At 38.3% G+C, this 14646-nt stretch overlaps 1 long non-coding RNA gene across 1 annotated transcript in view; it reads right to left on the bottom strand.

Moving 5' to 3' along the window:
- Positions 1–6448, bottom strand: part of LOC107970476 (uncharacterized) — a 73383-nt gene extending 66935 nt beyond the window's left edge. The window contains exon 1 of the long non-coding RNA XR_001713065.4: positions 6140–6448. This is a non-coding gene — a long non-coding RNA (uncharacterized LOC107970476). The remainder of the gene's footprint in view (positions 1–6139) is intronic.
- Between the last annotated feature and the right edge of the window lie 8198 nt (positions 6449–14646).

Here is a 14646-nt window from a genome sequence, read left to right as displayed (position 1 = left end):
TAAAACTATAATTCTTTTATTGGCTAATACCAGGAGGGCTGAGGCAAAAGAAAAACTAAAACATTACATGAATTCTTGATTATGAAGCAAGTTTCTATAGGGGTGGCCTACATACTTTGCATTAACTGAAGCCTGTTTAGAACAAGTCTGTTCTATCTTTAGTCAATAAGGAAAGGACCAAGTGGGTAAGCATATGTGCAACTCATGTTCTAATTTATGCTTTAAAATAAAAACAAGTTTGAAAGAAGCAATGTGTTCTGGTCTTCAGAAAAGAAATACCAAGTACGTGCTAAGGGAGAGTGGTGAATAGTATCCAAAGACGACTTCCCTCCATTCCTTCCCACCCTGTACCTGCATGTCATTCCAACCATCAAGAGGTAAATGCTCTGCCCCTTTTTCTGAATCTGGTCCTGCCTGTGACCTGCTTTGGCTGGTGGAATATGGTGGGGGTGACACTCTGCCAGTTCTGGTCAAGGTCTTCAAGAGGCCTTTAAGAGCTTCCACTTTGAATGTAGAAAGCCAGATGCCACGCTCTAAAAAAGCTTGGGCCAGAATACTAAATGATGAAACACCACATGGAGAAAGAAGGACACATGGTGAAGTTCAGAGATGCAATGTGGGACAAGTAAGTAGCATCTTCTTGTAGCTCCCAGCCCAGCCCACCCCATATGGAACAGAAGAACTGCCCAGATAAGCTCTACTAGCATTCCTAATGTAAGTACTGTGAATAATAATAAATTATTATCTTTTTAAGCCACTAAGTTTTGGGGTGCTCTGTTATTCATCAATATATAACTTAAACAAGGGCAGGAGGGATAAGAGAATAACCATAAACTTTCAGGTAACTTTTAAAATAAAATATTTCATTGAAGGAGTGAATTTCTATTGGCCCAGGATTATCTCTTCCCTTCAATGAAATTTCAACAGAAAAATCTCCTCTTACTGAAACATTGTAGCAAAGAGAGAGAACGCACTCAGATGAGAAAACATTGGTCTAGCATTCAGAGTTCTGGCTCCAGCCCGGGCTCTGCCACTCAGTGAAACAATGCTGGACAAAGCAGTTCCCCCTTTGGGCTTCCATTTTGTCATCAGTAAAATGAAAAAAAGTGGCTAAGTGGGTCATTTGGCCTAGGATTTAAAGCCTTAGGTGTAGATGCTGAAACATGAACTCTATGTATTGTTTTACATGTAATCAGAGAAAGATACTCAAGGATGGATAATAGATAACGTTCTCCACAAAACTTTAAATTTATGTCTCATTATCTGAACTCACTGCCCGTGTAATGTGGTGTTAGTATTTGTTTTTAAAAACTATAACTTGTGACCAATGCAGTTATGTTGCATTGTATTTTGTATGCTGACTAAATTTTAATTTGAAATTTTCAAACTTTAAAAAATGTTGTAAATGTTGTAAGCTGGTTTAGGTATTTCTTTGTTTCTAACATTTTGGAAGTCTTAGAAGATAGGACTGATCTGTACCTCTTTTAAGTTGTAAGAAATCCTAGGTGTTAGCTATGTTGTCTCTAGGATCCCTTTTAGCTCTACAAGTTGACTGTCACCCAGGTTTTCTTTCATTATTGCACCTACAGAATAATAAAGTACATATTGAATATAATTTGTAATTTTTCTGATGTCTTTTTATGGTACCAAGATATCCTTCTGAACTAATAGGCTTTATCAGAAATAAAAGTTTGTCCCAAGAAATCAAAATTTTTTACAGAATTTTTTATAAAAAAACATTTACAGAATGTTTTATACATCTTGTGGTGTTAACAAAATGTTTGCCCACTCTATGTGAGCAACTTACTAACTTACTAACTTTACTAACTTTATGTGAGCTAACTTACTAGCCATAGGCAGCTCTTAGACAGGTGTCTTGTGTCTGTGTGTGTGCATGAACACCTGTGCACAATAAACAGATAAGTTACCAAAATCATAATAGTATTTTAACCCCAGTTATATGAAAAATTCAGCCTCTCCTCCTCTCCTGCAAAAAGACAAAAGAAACAGAAAGAAAAAAGAAGCTTTTAACTTTGTAAAAAATTAAGTACCCAAGAGAAGAAAGAAAAAAGATAGTAAATATATAAAATATATGCAAATTAAAGCAGTATAATACCATTATCACCTGTCAAACTGGCAAATTAAAAAAATTAATTCCCAATGAAGCCAAAATAAAGACATTTTCATTCTAAAAGACTAGAAGAATTTGTCACCAGATACTTACTAAAAACATATTAAAAAGTATTCTTTAAGCCGAATGAAGATTATCCCAGATGAAAGAACAGAGATACAAAAAGAGGAAAGAGCAAAAAAAAATATGGTAAATATGTGATGTGTCAAAATGAATACTGAATGTACAAAACAATAATACTAATGTCTTACTGGCTTTTGTAATATATAAAATTAAAATGCACAATGTCATATTAATCAGTAGAGAATAAATAGCATTAAAGTGGCTATCACTAATGTTCATAATAAAGTTAAAAGTCCTAATATAAGACTTTGATATGTCAAAGATAGATTTAATAACCATGTAAATACCAAAATAATATAAGTAAAACTTTCAAACTCCTAGAGCAAAGCATGAGATAATAAAAACTCTTCAATAAAATTTATCCAAAAACATAAAAGAGAAAAGAAAAATAAGAGAGGATAGGCTAGATAGATAGGAGACACTCTGTAATATATCAATAATTACATTAACTATAAATGTACTAAATGCTCCATTTAAATGACAAAGACCATCCAACTGGATTTAAAAACAAAACAAAACAAACCACTATACACTGTTTAAAAGGCATTAAGTATAATGGTTGAAGGCAAAATATTTTTAAAAAGAGGAAAAATATATGCCATATAAACTAACAAAATGGAAACTGTGAAATAAAACAAAATATATTTTCAGTCAAAAGTACTACTGGAGTAAACAGAGGCAAATAAATAACAAATATTTACTTATCAGGAAAATGCAGGAATTCTAAATTTGTATGCACCTAACAACATAACCTCAAAATACATGAATCAAAAATTAACAGAATTATAACAAGTAGTAGGTAAATCCACAATCATAGTAGGATATTTTAACATCTATTTCTCTGCTACTATCAGGCCAACTGAACAAAATCAGTATAGATGTAAAAGATCTGAAGAATACAACTAGCAAACCCAATTCAAAGCAAGTACATAGAATACTGTCCCAAACTAGATAAGGCACATTCTTCACAGGCACATGTAAAATGTAACCACAATTGATAACAGGCCATGAAGTAACTCCTAATAAATTTCAAGAGGCTGGAACCATATAGAGTATGTTCTCTGACCTCTAGCAACTAAATTAGTAATCAAAAACAAAAAAAAAGTAGAAAATCCATATACAGTACTTGGAGTTCAAGAAATCTGTTTTAGTGGCCTCTACTTCCAGCTATGACAGAGTTGATAGTTGATAATAATCCTCTTCAAAAATAACTATAAAACTGGATATAAGAATAATGATGATGACTAAATGTAATTCTGCCACTGTTGGTGAGAGAATTATAAGCAACTTGGTGGTTGGCTTTTCTTTGTGTTTTTATATATTCTCTGAGTTTTCTAAATTTCCTATTAGTCACTTTTCGTAAATTCAACGAGAATTACCTTTTCACTCAGTGACAATAAGAAGTTATTACAAATAAGCTGTCATTAATTTTTTTAATTAGTTATGTCTTCAATCAGTAGTTGTTATTCTTATATGGGGGCCTTCAACGCTGTTTGATGTTATTAAAAATCTACTAATTCTTTGACCCAGCAGTTCCATTTCTACAAATGTATTTCTACAAAACACATTCACACATCTGTCCAAAGGTGGATATGCAAGAATATATACTGTATACAGACGTATATTCTGACCTTTTATTTACAGAACACTAACTTAAATGTCCACTTACAAGGGAGTGGTTAAATAAACTGTGATACATCCATATAAAGAAGACTCATGCAGGCAACGACCGAGAGTAAAGTAGGTCTCTATACTCTGATATACTGTATGTCTTTGGTTAACTCTCTTTGTTTACAAGCAACAGAAGTTAATTCTGGCTTATGCAAGCAAAACAAAATGAATTGGAGCAATATGAGTTGATCCACAGAATGGACAGGAGCCTGGAGAGCAGAACAGGAATCGGCTACCCTAGACCACTGGGCATCAGGTATTGCTCCACCATCTTGTCTGGATTCTGGTAATGCCTTTCAAATATTGTTCTGATCCTGAGTAACTCTGGATCTGCTTGAGATTCAGTCTAAAGAGAAATAAGCTGGGATGCATACCTAACCATTGACTACTTGAGGACAGGGGACCTGATTTACAATCCCACAAGGAATATGCAAAATTAGAAAGTCGTGATTCCCCCAAAATAAAATCAGAGTGCTATTTAAGGGGGAAAGAACACTATACAGTAGAAAATGCATCCTCTACATACTGTTAAAAGAATAATGCAAAACCAAAAAGCGTACACATAGTAAACCACCATTTATGTTTTTTAGAAATGGGAGAGAATACATATTACATGTATACATGTAGAACATATTCTTAAAAAAAAAAAAAAAACACTAGAAACAACCTTAACATTGTATCTCCCATTAGGCCCTAAGTTCCATGAGGGCAAGAAGTGTGTCTGTCCCATTCATTTCTGTATTTCCAATGACTAACAGTATGTCTTACACACAGGAGGCACATAATAAATAGTGGCAGAGTGAATAAAGGATGTAATTCTACAAAGGAGAAGAGGGATACTAGAGACTTACTTTTCGTTTTTTAATTTTTTTCAAGTGCCTGAAGTTTTTATGCAATTAAAAAGGGTTAAGGATAATTCATAAAGGCAACACATTTTTAGGGGGCTCAACAATTCTTTACTCTAAGAAGTTTGGGGATTGTTGTTATCAATGACCCACATCACCCCTCTTCCCTAAACCGCCTCATTGTGTATGTGCCCATACAGAGAGCCAAGCAGAAAAGGGCTCATTGTCCAGTGGAACAAACCAGCTCCGGCAGGAGAAGCTCCCCGTCCCTGCAGTGCACACATGGCAACATAGCTTCTCCAGGGCCTCAGGAAATAATGACTTATGGAAAGATAAATAGTCAAGGGTTATTTGGTCATCACGCTGGGGCTCCAGCTCTTTAGAGGTTTGCACTGATAGCAAAAACACTGTTGAGTGTCTAAATAATTTGAATGATATTAATACAAGACCCCAGAAAGAGGAAAACAACAATAGCTTGATGACAGCAAGCTGACAATAGGAAGCATTTTGTGGGCTGAGATGACTGTAAAAGCAAACAATGGTGATATTGTCCTTCTGGTGTTATTGTGTAATGCTGTAATTTATGGATGAAGTGGAATTTCAAACAAAATAAACAGACTTGAATTTGTTAACTAATACAGTAAGCATAGAACATTCTGTTATGTGAAAAGAGAAATGTTTTATACACTCCTGCTATTTGCTAAACAGAAATATGTTTATATTTGGCATAACGTCTTGCTTTTGGTTTTGCTAGCTTTTTGAGAATATCCTTTTTCATTTAATCTTGAACACAGATACAAAATGTGGGTGAAAGAGGAATATTGTCAATATATATCATTGTGCCATTATATTATAGTTCTATAAGTTAAAATTACAACAATAATAACTTTATCTCTATCACAAGTGAAACGGTACAGGTTCCCTTGTCCCCCTCTCAGGGCGTGTGATGGGAGTGTGGCTCGTTTCTTCAGCGCCCGGCTGCTCAGACCTCTAGAGGAGCATACAGACAGGCAGGCTGTGGGGCTCCGATCCCACGACAGTGTCTAGGGCTGACTGTTTACAGCTCCTGAAGCCCCAGCGGGCGTGTGTTACTGGGTGCTCTCTTAGTTTGCCGTCTATAGGCAGCTTGTGTTAGCTCAATTGGACCCTCTACCTTATCGCAAGGACAGAGGGCTTTCTGTATCCCCGGGTTTCTTGCCTTGGTGTACCGGAAAAATTGGTCACACGTGGCTTGGAGAATGAGTGCAAAGTTGTATTGAGTGGAAGTAGCTCTCCGGTGATGGGGGAGCGAGAAGGGAGGTGGTTTTCCCCTGGAGTAGGGCAGCTCGGCGGCCCCAGCTCTCCTCCCACTGCCCCAGCCAAACTCCACCTTGTCCCGCTGGTCAATGGCCTGCCGGTGCCTGTCTGTGTGCTCTTCCCCCAGCGGGCTCTCGATGACCAGCCACCTGTGTCTTCTTCCCCGGATGTGTTCCTCAGACGTCTAGCGACTTCAGTGTGTCTGCCCGCTAGGGCCTGCGGGGGGCGGTTTTTATAGGCCCAGGTTGGGGGCGTGGCCGGCAAGGGTAGGCTTGGAAAATACAACATTTGGGCGGGAAAGCAGGAGCGCCTGTCCTCACCTAGATCCATGGTGGTAGAGCCGAGCCAGGAACCCGCCTTCCTCTACCCCTCACTTCCCTTCCCCACTTCCGTATCATTTAAAGGGACCACGCTCTTCCGTTCCCGGTACTCCCGTATCACAAGTGGGCTATGATATCATGTGGAACTATTTGGTTGCAGTTACACTTATAAAAGAAAAGCTACTTCTCCGTAAACTATAAAAAGCAGGTTTTTATCTCAGAAAGGATTGTTAATAATAAATGACCACTATTTATGGAGCTCTTGGATTCACAAGAAGTGAGTCACCAATGACAAATTACGTATCTTACGTCTCAGTGCTGAGAATGGTGTCTGGCACTTAGTAGGTACTTAGTAGATATTTGTTGAATAAGTAAATACTTCCTCTACAAGCCGGGTATTGCTTTAAGTCATGGTTACATCTGTCAAAGACAAAACTAAGTTCGAGACAAAATGAACAAAGGCTGTTTATTCATAAATTGATGGCAAGGGAACCCATCTGCTGTCAGTTTCGTTTCAGCAGGGTTCCCGGGTGTTAGAGAGGAGAGTGATTTTTATAGAATAAAAAAGGATAGACTGAGACAGCCTCTGACTGCTGAGGGTTCTATTAAGGTGAGATTTCTGGAAGCCAGGGTGACTTTCTAATTGATCTTCAGGTACATTTGACTGCCCTTTGTTGGCTGGGAGGGAGCAAACAAGCAGTCTGGGGACATTCTGGAAATGAATGCTAGGAACAGAAGGTTTTCCGTGGCCAGCCATTTCCTGGAACATGTAGTGCTCAACGGGGTGCCTTTTTTACAGTCAAACTGTCAGGATGGTCCTTTATGAGAAGCTGACTGCTTGGGCCAGTTTCTAACATCTGGGTTCTCTCCCCGACTTCAATCTCTTTCTCACTCTTGCTCTCTCTCTCTCTCTCTCAAAAACAAAAACAAAAACAAAAACAAAACAACAAACAAAAAAACCTGTCACCTAATTGGCAAAAACCTCCTAGAAAAATAAAAATAAGTCAGTTTTAAATTGAAAAACATTATTACCACTCAAAAATCCTAAATGCAGTAAAAATAGGAGTGATATAACCTCATATGTTCACGAGAATTCATCTGATGCAAGTAAACCTGCATTTTTATATTCAAGTCTTATTTAATCATGGCTGTGGTCTTAGGACAAAGATAAGTTCAATATTTTACTGAAGTTTGAGTGATAGCAGTGAAGCATTGTCCTAAAGATTCAGGAACACGCTTTTTATAGATGTTATTGGAGTGCAAAATAGCCACCTTAAAAAAAAAAAAAAAAAAGCTTACAAGGATTCACAACCTTTCTAGTGGCTTTGTCTTTATTTATTCATTTATAAAGCAGCTATCTAGGGGGAGAGTATTAGTGGCCATGGGAAATTTTAAGTAGAAATTAAATAGACCTTTGGCTTCATGCCCAGAAAAATATGTCAGTCCTGTGCAGAAAACCAGGCAAAAGATAAAAAAGATTCCATTATATCTATAATACAATCTTCTTATGGCTTTAGTACAAGTTTCTTTTCTGCTAACAGAAGTCCCTGCAGAAGGTTTAAACAATCTCAACAATTTCATTATGTGAGCGTAGCTAAATCCAATAATGTAAAAGGGCCTAGAGAGCCTTCCCATATGCTCGGTTCCATACCCTTTCCTTCTAGGGGAAGTCAAAGAACTTGGCTCTCAGGAAGCTGATTCTACTCCAATTGCCCGCAGCACAAATCTTGCATTGTTGACATCAAGGAAGCTCTCCTGAGGACACACAAAGAAGAGAAGGAGCCATTAGAATTTCTCATGACCCTGCTTTGAGCCAAATCCAGCTTCACTTAAATGAATGAAAATGCTTGTTATATGGCCCAAGAAGCTACTTTGTCCATTTGAAAATTAATTAGACCGTAGCTAGATGAACAACCCTAAGATGCTTTCACAATGTTCTTAGATGCATGACCCTGGCTGAGTTCCCAATTTTAACAAGTTTATCCTAAAGCAAAAACATGGCCTTTTGGCTAAGCTAGTGCTACAATTATAATGCTTTCCTGAGTGGTGGCAGCTAAAGCATAACCTCGCCAGAAAAGAGTTAGTTAGGAAGAGAGTAGTTAAAACTTTTGCATGCAAGCTAACAGAAGATATTTTAAAGGCATTTTTTTTGTTGTTTTGAGGAGCCAATTTAGTTATTCATTTCACAGCTGGGCTTGGAGAAAATGTTAAAAACTTATATATGTCATGATTCACTCTAGATTAAAACTCCTTGAGGGCACAGATTATGTTGTTCCTTGTAGTATTTTAAGTATAGTGGTACCAAAAGTTGGTAGATTGACTAGAAGCATAAAACACAGATTCAGATGTAAATTCTTTTTCCAAGGTGTCACCCTGAGGATGTTCACGGCTGGTCATTGATAAGAGAGAATCTTCAGGTGTATAATATTCTGAGCCACTCCATCACAAAGAGACTAATAACTACTTTAAAAAGTAATCTATACATATACCTAAGGTAAATGATGAGTTAATGGGTGCAGCACACCAACATGGCACATGTATACATATGTAACAAATCTGCAAGTTGTGCACATGTACCCTAGAACTTAAAGTATAATAAAAAATAAATAAAAAGTAATCGATACATTGCCCCATTTAAGAATGTCCTTAATAAATATTAGGGGTGATTGTATAACTGATGCTTAACTATCTATAATGTGGAATTGAGAGAGAGAAAATCAGAGTTGGATACACTGCATGAGAAATAAAATTCCACCCAAATTACCAAAAATAGAGAAATTATGGAAAGGGTGCCCAACTCACAACTTCTTTATTGATTAAAGAGAAAAAAGTCTCGCAAGGTGGCTCTATCCCTATCATAGCTGATCAGGACAAGGACAGACATCTCATTCCTGAGGAGCTGATTCATTGATAAATGACAACCAATTGCGTTCTCTCTGTGTCCCATTTGGGATCTCTCTAAATCTTTTCTGCACATGCTGTCTCTTTCTGGGGCAGCCAATTGAGGATCTTTGCATATAAATAAACACACGTGCCAGTTGACCTCTGTAGAGAAGCAGAATAATATATATATATGGTTCAGGTGTTGAGTCGGGGACAGAGACAAGAGGCCATGTCGGCTTTAGTCTTTTAATACAAAGGAAGATTATAAAAGTCTGAGAAAGAACGATGAAGCAGGCCACCTTGTATTCTTAAGAATTTGCTCCTCTTGCTCACCTGCCTCTGTACAATTTCTATGTTTTTGATATTTTGGGTGGAATTTTATTTTCAATGCAGTATATCCAACTCTGATTTTTTTTTCTGCCCTCAACCCCATATTACAGATATTTAAGCATCAGTTATATCGCCATCCATAATATTTATTAAGGACCTTCCTAAATGTAGCAACCTACAGGTTACTTTTTAAAGTAGTTATCAGTCTCTCTGTGAGTGGAATGGCTCAGAATATCTCTCTGTTTAAATGCATAGACATCTGCAGATAAATGGTACTTTTGAATTTTTCCTAATGTAGCTCATAATTTTAGCAGAGTTTTGACTGGCCTCCCTAATTCCAGATTATTTCTATTTCCTTGTATGACCTTAACTGGGGACTGATCAGCATCCTTTTTTATGTCCCCCCAAGGAATGTCTTCTGGGTCTGGGCTCTCAAAAATCTCACGTGGTTAGAAATCTTTGGGTGGTGCAGTACCACAACTCTGAGAAAAGAGACATTAAATACCTCCTCTTATGCTGTATATTGATAAGGACTTGTGTTGATCTATATACATCTGGGTCAAAACAGAATACTTTGAATTTAGTTAAAGAAGTCATATCGTTTCCTTTTGTGGAGGCACATGACATCTCCAGAATGAAATCTTTCCCCAAATGACATGACAGCATTAGCCACATTTTTTTTTTTTCTTGAGATGGAGTTTTGCTCTTGTTGCCCAGGCTGAAGTGCAATGGCATGATCTCAGCTCACTGCAACCTCTGCCTCCCAGGTTCAAGCAATTCTCCTGCCTCAGCCTCCCTAGTAGCTGGGATTACAGGCATGTGCCACCATGCCTGGCTAATTTTGTTTTTTGTTTTTTTTTTTTTTTTAGTAGAGACAAGGTTTCTCCATGTTGGTCAGGCTGGTCTCAAACTCCCTACCTCAGGTAATTCACCCACCTCAGCCTCCCAAAGTGCTGGGATTATAGGCGTGAGCCACCACGCCCGGCCAGCATTAGCCACTTTTAGTTTATCTGAAACCCGCTGGAGGTCGCCCCTGCTTGCAAGGAGAAAGGGTTCTGGGCCCATAACTTGGTTTCCTTAAGGCATGCTTAAATGCTTGGCTTCTCCAGATTTGCTGAGATGCCCCTTTATCGTTTCGATGAACTCCCCCTTACTTGGGCTCACTCATGTTGAATTCTGTCCCCAGGATTTTGAAGTGCTTTCACCATCTGCCCAAACAACTAAAACTTTCACAGAACGTTTAACAAGTATCCAAAACAGTAGATGGTTCAGTTCCTATCTTCTGTATTTCCTCTTCCACTTGGAGGAGAACTGACAGGGATCATCTTCAAAAAGTGGGATTGACTAACGAAAGTTTAAGGAAGGACTAAGGAAGCACTACAGAGGCTCCCAGGCTGGCTAACAGGTTCTATGTGAACCATGACGGATTAAACAGAAAGCCTTATATGACAAATATGCAAACACAACTTATCACACTCAAATTAAAGTGGTAAATATAAAAATATAAATATAACAATAATAGACACATTTTCTGTGGTGCTTTACAGTTTTCAAAGCACTTTAAAATACCTTATCGTGGTTCGTTCTCACAACAGACTAGGTGGGAGGGAGGCAATTTATGCCCAGATTGCAGGTGGAGAAACTGATCTTCCAAGAGGCGAAGAGACCTTGCTGGAAGAACAAAGCTGAATCGTGGGTAAGGGCACACGTGGTACAGTCAGAGACTGGGGTTGGAATTTTGGTTCCCACTTTTTATTAGCTGAATGGATTGGGACAAATTATTTAATCTGTCTATGCCTTGATTTATTTATCTGGAAAACTGAACAAAATGCTGAGCACTGCTGTGAGAGCTACAAATGCATGATTCTCCCAACAACCCTATATAAAGTAGGATCCCCATTTGACAGATAAAGAAACCGAGGCAAGCAAAGATTCAGGAACTTGCTTAAGATTACACAGAGTAAGTGGCAGAGGCAGGCTGCAAGCCCGGGCAATGTACTACCATTGTACAGCCTCCGTACCTCTTTCATTGATTGGTGAGAGGAGTAAATAACACCACGAATTGACTATAAGTCTAGCATAGTGAGAGTTCAATATGCACTAATAATCCATTCCTATTTGTAAAGAGCCCCTCTTACTTACTGGCTGTCTTTCACTATAGAATGGAAGCTCCACAAGGGCAAAGGTAATGGATTTGTTCACCATTATGTAATCAAGTTCCCTGGGTTTCAGAGTATACACTGGGAAAAAGTACCTATTTGTAACTGTTACACCTTGAGTTCTTGTTGTTTCATGAATGTTCCAGGAAGAAGCTCAGCCCTGGAATAGCAAAAATGGGTTGGATCCAGAGATGCCTGAGTTAGACATGAACTTTAGTGAACTCCCCTCATTGCCATACTAAAAACCCTGCCCAGGGAGGAGCTTATTGGCCATTTTCTATACACGTGATGTATGTGGAAGCATGATCAGTGACTGCACACACACTGTGGTGACGCCAGCTCTACATACAATGACTCAGCTAACTAGCCCAAGAAAAGCCCTGTTTTTACCTTTGTTTGGAGAGCTACTGCTTTGGGAACTATGCCCAGTGCCCTCCTTACCTGTTGTAAGTAATAGTAATAATATCTGTTTAATAAATCCTTCTTGGTTGTGGTCATCTGACTATCACCCACCAAGCAATGGAACCCACCCATGAGTAACAATATGAGCCCTAGAACATAGAATGGTACAAAATAGGGGCTTGGAAAATTAATAGTTGAGGGAATGAATGAATGAGTAAATGCGACTTATATTTTGAAGTCTTTTTGGAAGTTGAGGAAGGAGGGGGCCAGAACAGAAGCATGAGTTATTATCCCTAAGCTTATTCTCCAAAACAGATACACTTCAACAATTTTAAAGAAATACCATTAATGTAAAAATTAAGGCTCTGATGAAAAGCATCTTTGGAATCAGAGTGAAATATACAATTGAAGCTTCAGAGGTCAGACCTTAAGACACATAGAAAGGTGGTAGAGGGCTGTTTTGTGTACGTGTGCACTTGCTCACACACCAATGTTGCAAACCCTGCCTCCTTCCTCCCCCATCCTCCTCCAGTCTTGCATGCACCCCACCACAGCCTCTGTACCTCAGAGGAGAGAATTTGGCTGCACCCCTGGGCACAATAAACCAGTTTGAGGGCTGAATGGATCTTAAACCTCCTGAGTCCTATCTCAGTTTTCTATCACCCCTTATGACCTTAAATGCCCCCCAAAGAATTTCATAAATAGACTAGGATCCAAATTAAAGAACTAGATTGAACTTAGGCAGAAAAGTGAGAGTGTCCTTTAAATGCCAATAGGCATTGCCTTTGGCATAACAAAGGAGTTAAAACATAATTAAGATCTGAAGACTGATTACAGGAATGTGTATGATTATTTTTATTATTTTTCTTCTTTCTATCTTTGTGATAGGATGTGATCAACCTCTGCCATGCTCCGTTGCTTAGTAGCAGACAGTCAGAGTTTTAATTATATACTAAAATAAGCTAAAGAACAGAAAACTGCTTTATGTCTAATACGTATATATCAAGAAAGGCATGTGACAGCATCTAAATTGCTTTAGTGCCTGATAAAGAGTGTCTCCGGTAGGGTTGTCATCAAAAGATCACGAATGGAGTAGGAAAGTATTATTAATAAAGCTGCTACTCTCTTTATATGTCCTCCATTGTTTGTGATTCCTTGTTAGAAGCTAGAAATGAATTTTTATCTACCACTAATTTCATCAGGTTTTTTTTTTGAGTCTGGGAGAAAAAAAAAACTTTTGTCAATTCCACTGCCAACCCTAGTTCTCCAAATAGAATTCTTTTCACTCCTCCAGATCTGCAATTCCCAAAATATTATATCTCGCAATAAAAAATTAAAGAAATAGTTCATTCATTCTTTTAACATTCAACAGAGCAATGTTCCAGCAGCAAACCCCAGAGGAGTTTCTGCCCTCATAGAGATTAGATTTTAAGGGGAGGGAAAGATAATGAACAAGTAAAACAATGAAAAGATAATCACAGACTACAACCAGGGTTATAAAGAAAATGAAATATACTTCATAGGATTAGGTTTAGCTGCAAGTGACAGAAGATTCAAAATCATTTGGCTTTAACCAAGCCTGTGTTGTGATTCAGCCTATATATAAGGGCAGCTACAATTTTTTAACACTGGCATCAATTCGGATTGACCAGTGCCCTATTTTGTTTGGTTGGAACAGGTTTATATGCTGGAGCAGTTGCTATATAAGTTGAATGTTAATTGTGGCTTAGAAAGTTTATTTCTCCCTTTCTCACATTAAAGAAGGTCAGAGATAGGTTCTTCAAGTATGCATAAGGCAGCTTCATGAATTCATCAAAGATCCAGATTTGCTCATCATTCTCAACGTATGCTTTCTACCGCGTAGACCAAAGATGGTTGCTTGGCCTTCAGCCATTACATCTGCATAGAGGACAAAGGTGAGAAGAGGGCCATATCTCCTCCCTGTAAGGGTAATTAGTGTTTTGTCCCAACAGTAAGAATGTAGTTTGTGGCTGAAGGGAAAGCTGGAATAGGAAGACATCATTCTGGTTGGCCATAGGCTCACCTAGAAATTAGGTAGCAATTCGATTGCTAAGGAAAAAGGGAGAGCAGGCAGGTAGTTGAGATCACCAAACAGAGTGATGTGATAGGGAGTAACTGATACAGAGGGGCCTGCTCTAAATAGGGGAGTCAGAGGCCTTCTTAGGAGCTAACAACTGAGCTGAGACCTACAGGATGCCACTGAGCCAGCCATATAAAAGTGGGAGGAAAAGACTTCAGGCAGAAAGAATGTCTCATCTCAAAATAGACTGGACTTTTGCTCATGGAATGATTTTAACCTCACTTCATAATAATACTATGCAGCTGTTAAATTTCCCTGGGCTGGGATTATAACCTGTTTTCCTCCTAATTTTTAGTTCTCCAAACTCTGAGGCATGTTACATTATAGGGATTTTTGAGTTATTGAAAAAATCAACTGATGCCTGTCTGTAATTTGGCAGCTGGTA

This window comes from Pan troglodytes, chromosome 2, assembly GCF_028858775.2.
Source record: "Pan troglodytes isolate AG18354 chromosome 2, NHGRI_mPanTro3-v2.0_pri, whole genome shotgun sequence".
NCBI lineage: Eukaryota > Metazoa > Chordata > Mammalia > Primates > Hominidae > Pan > Pan troglodytes.
The sequence above is the reverse complement of the archived record's forward strand: the minus strand, read 5'-3'. Positions and strand labels throughout refer to the sequence as shown.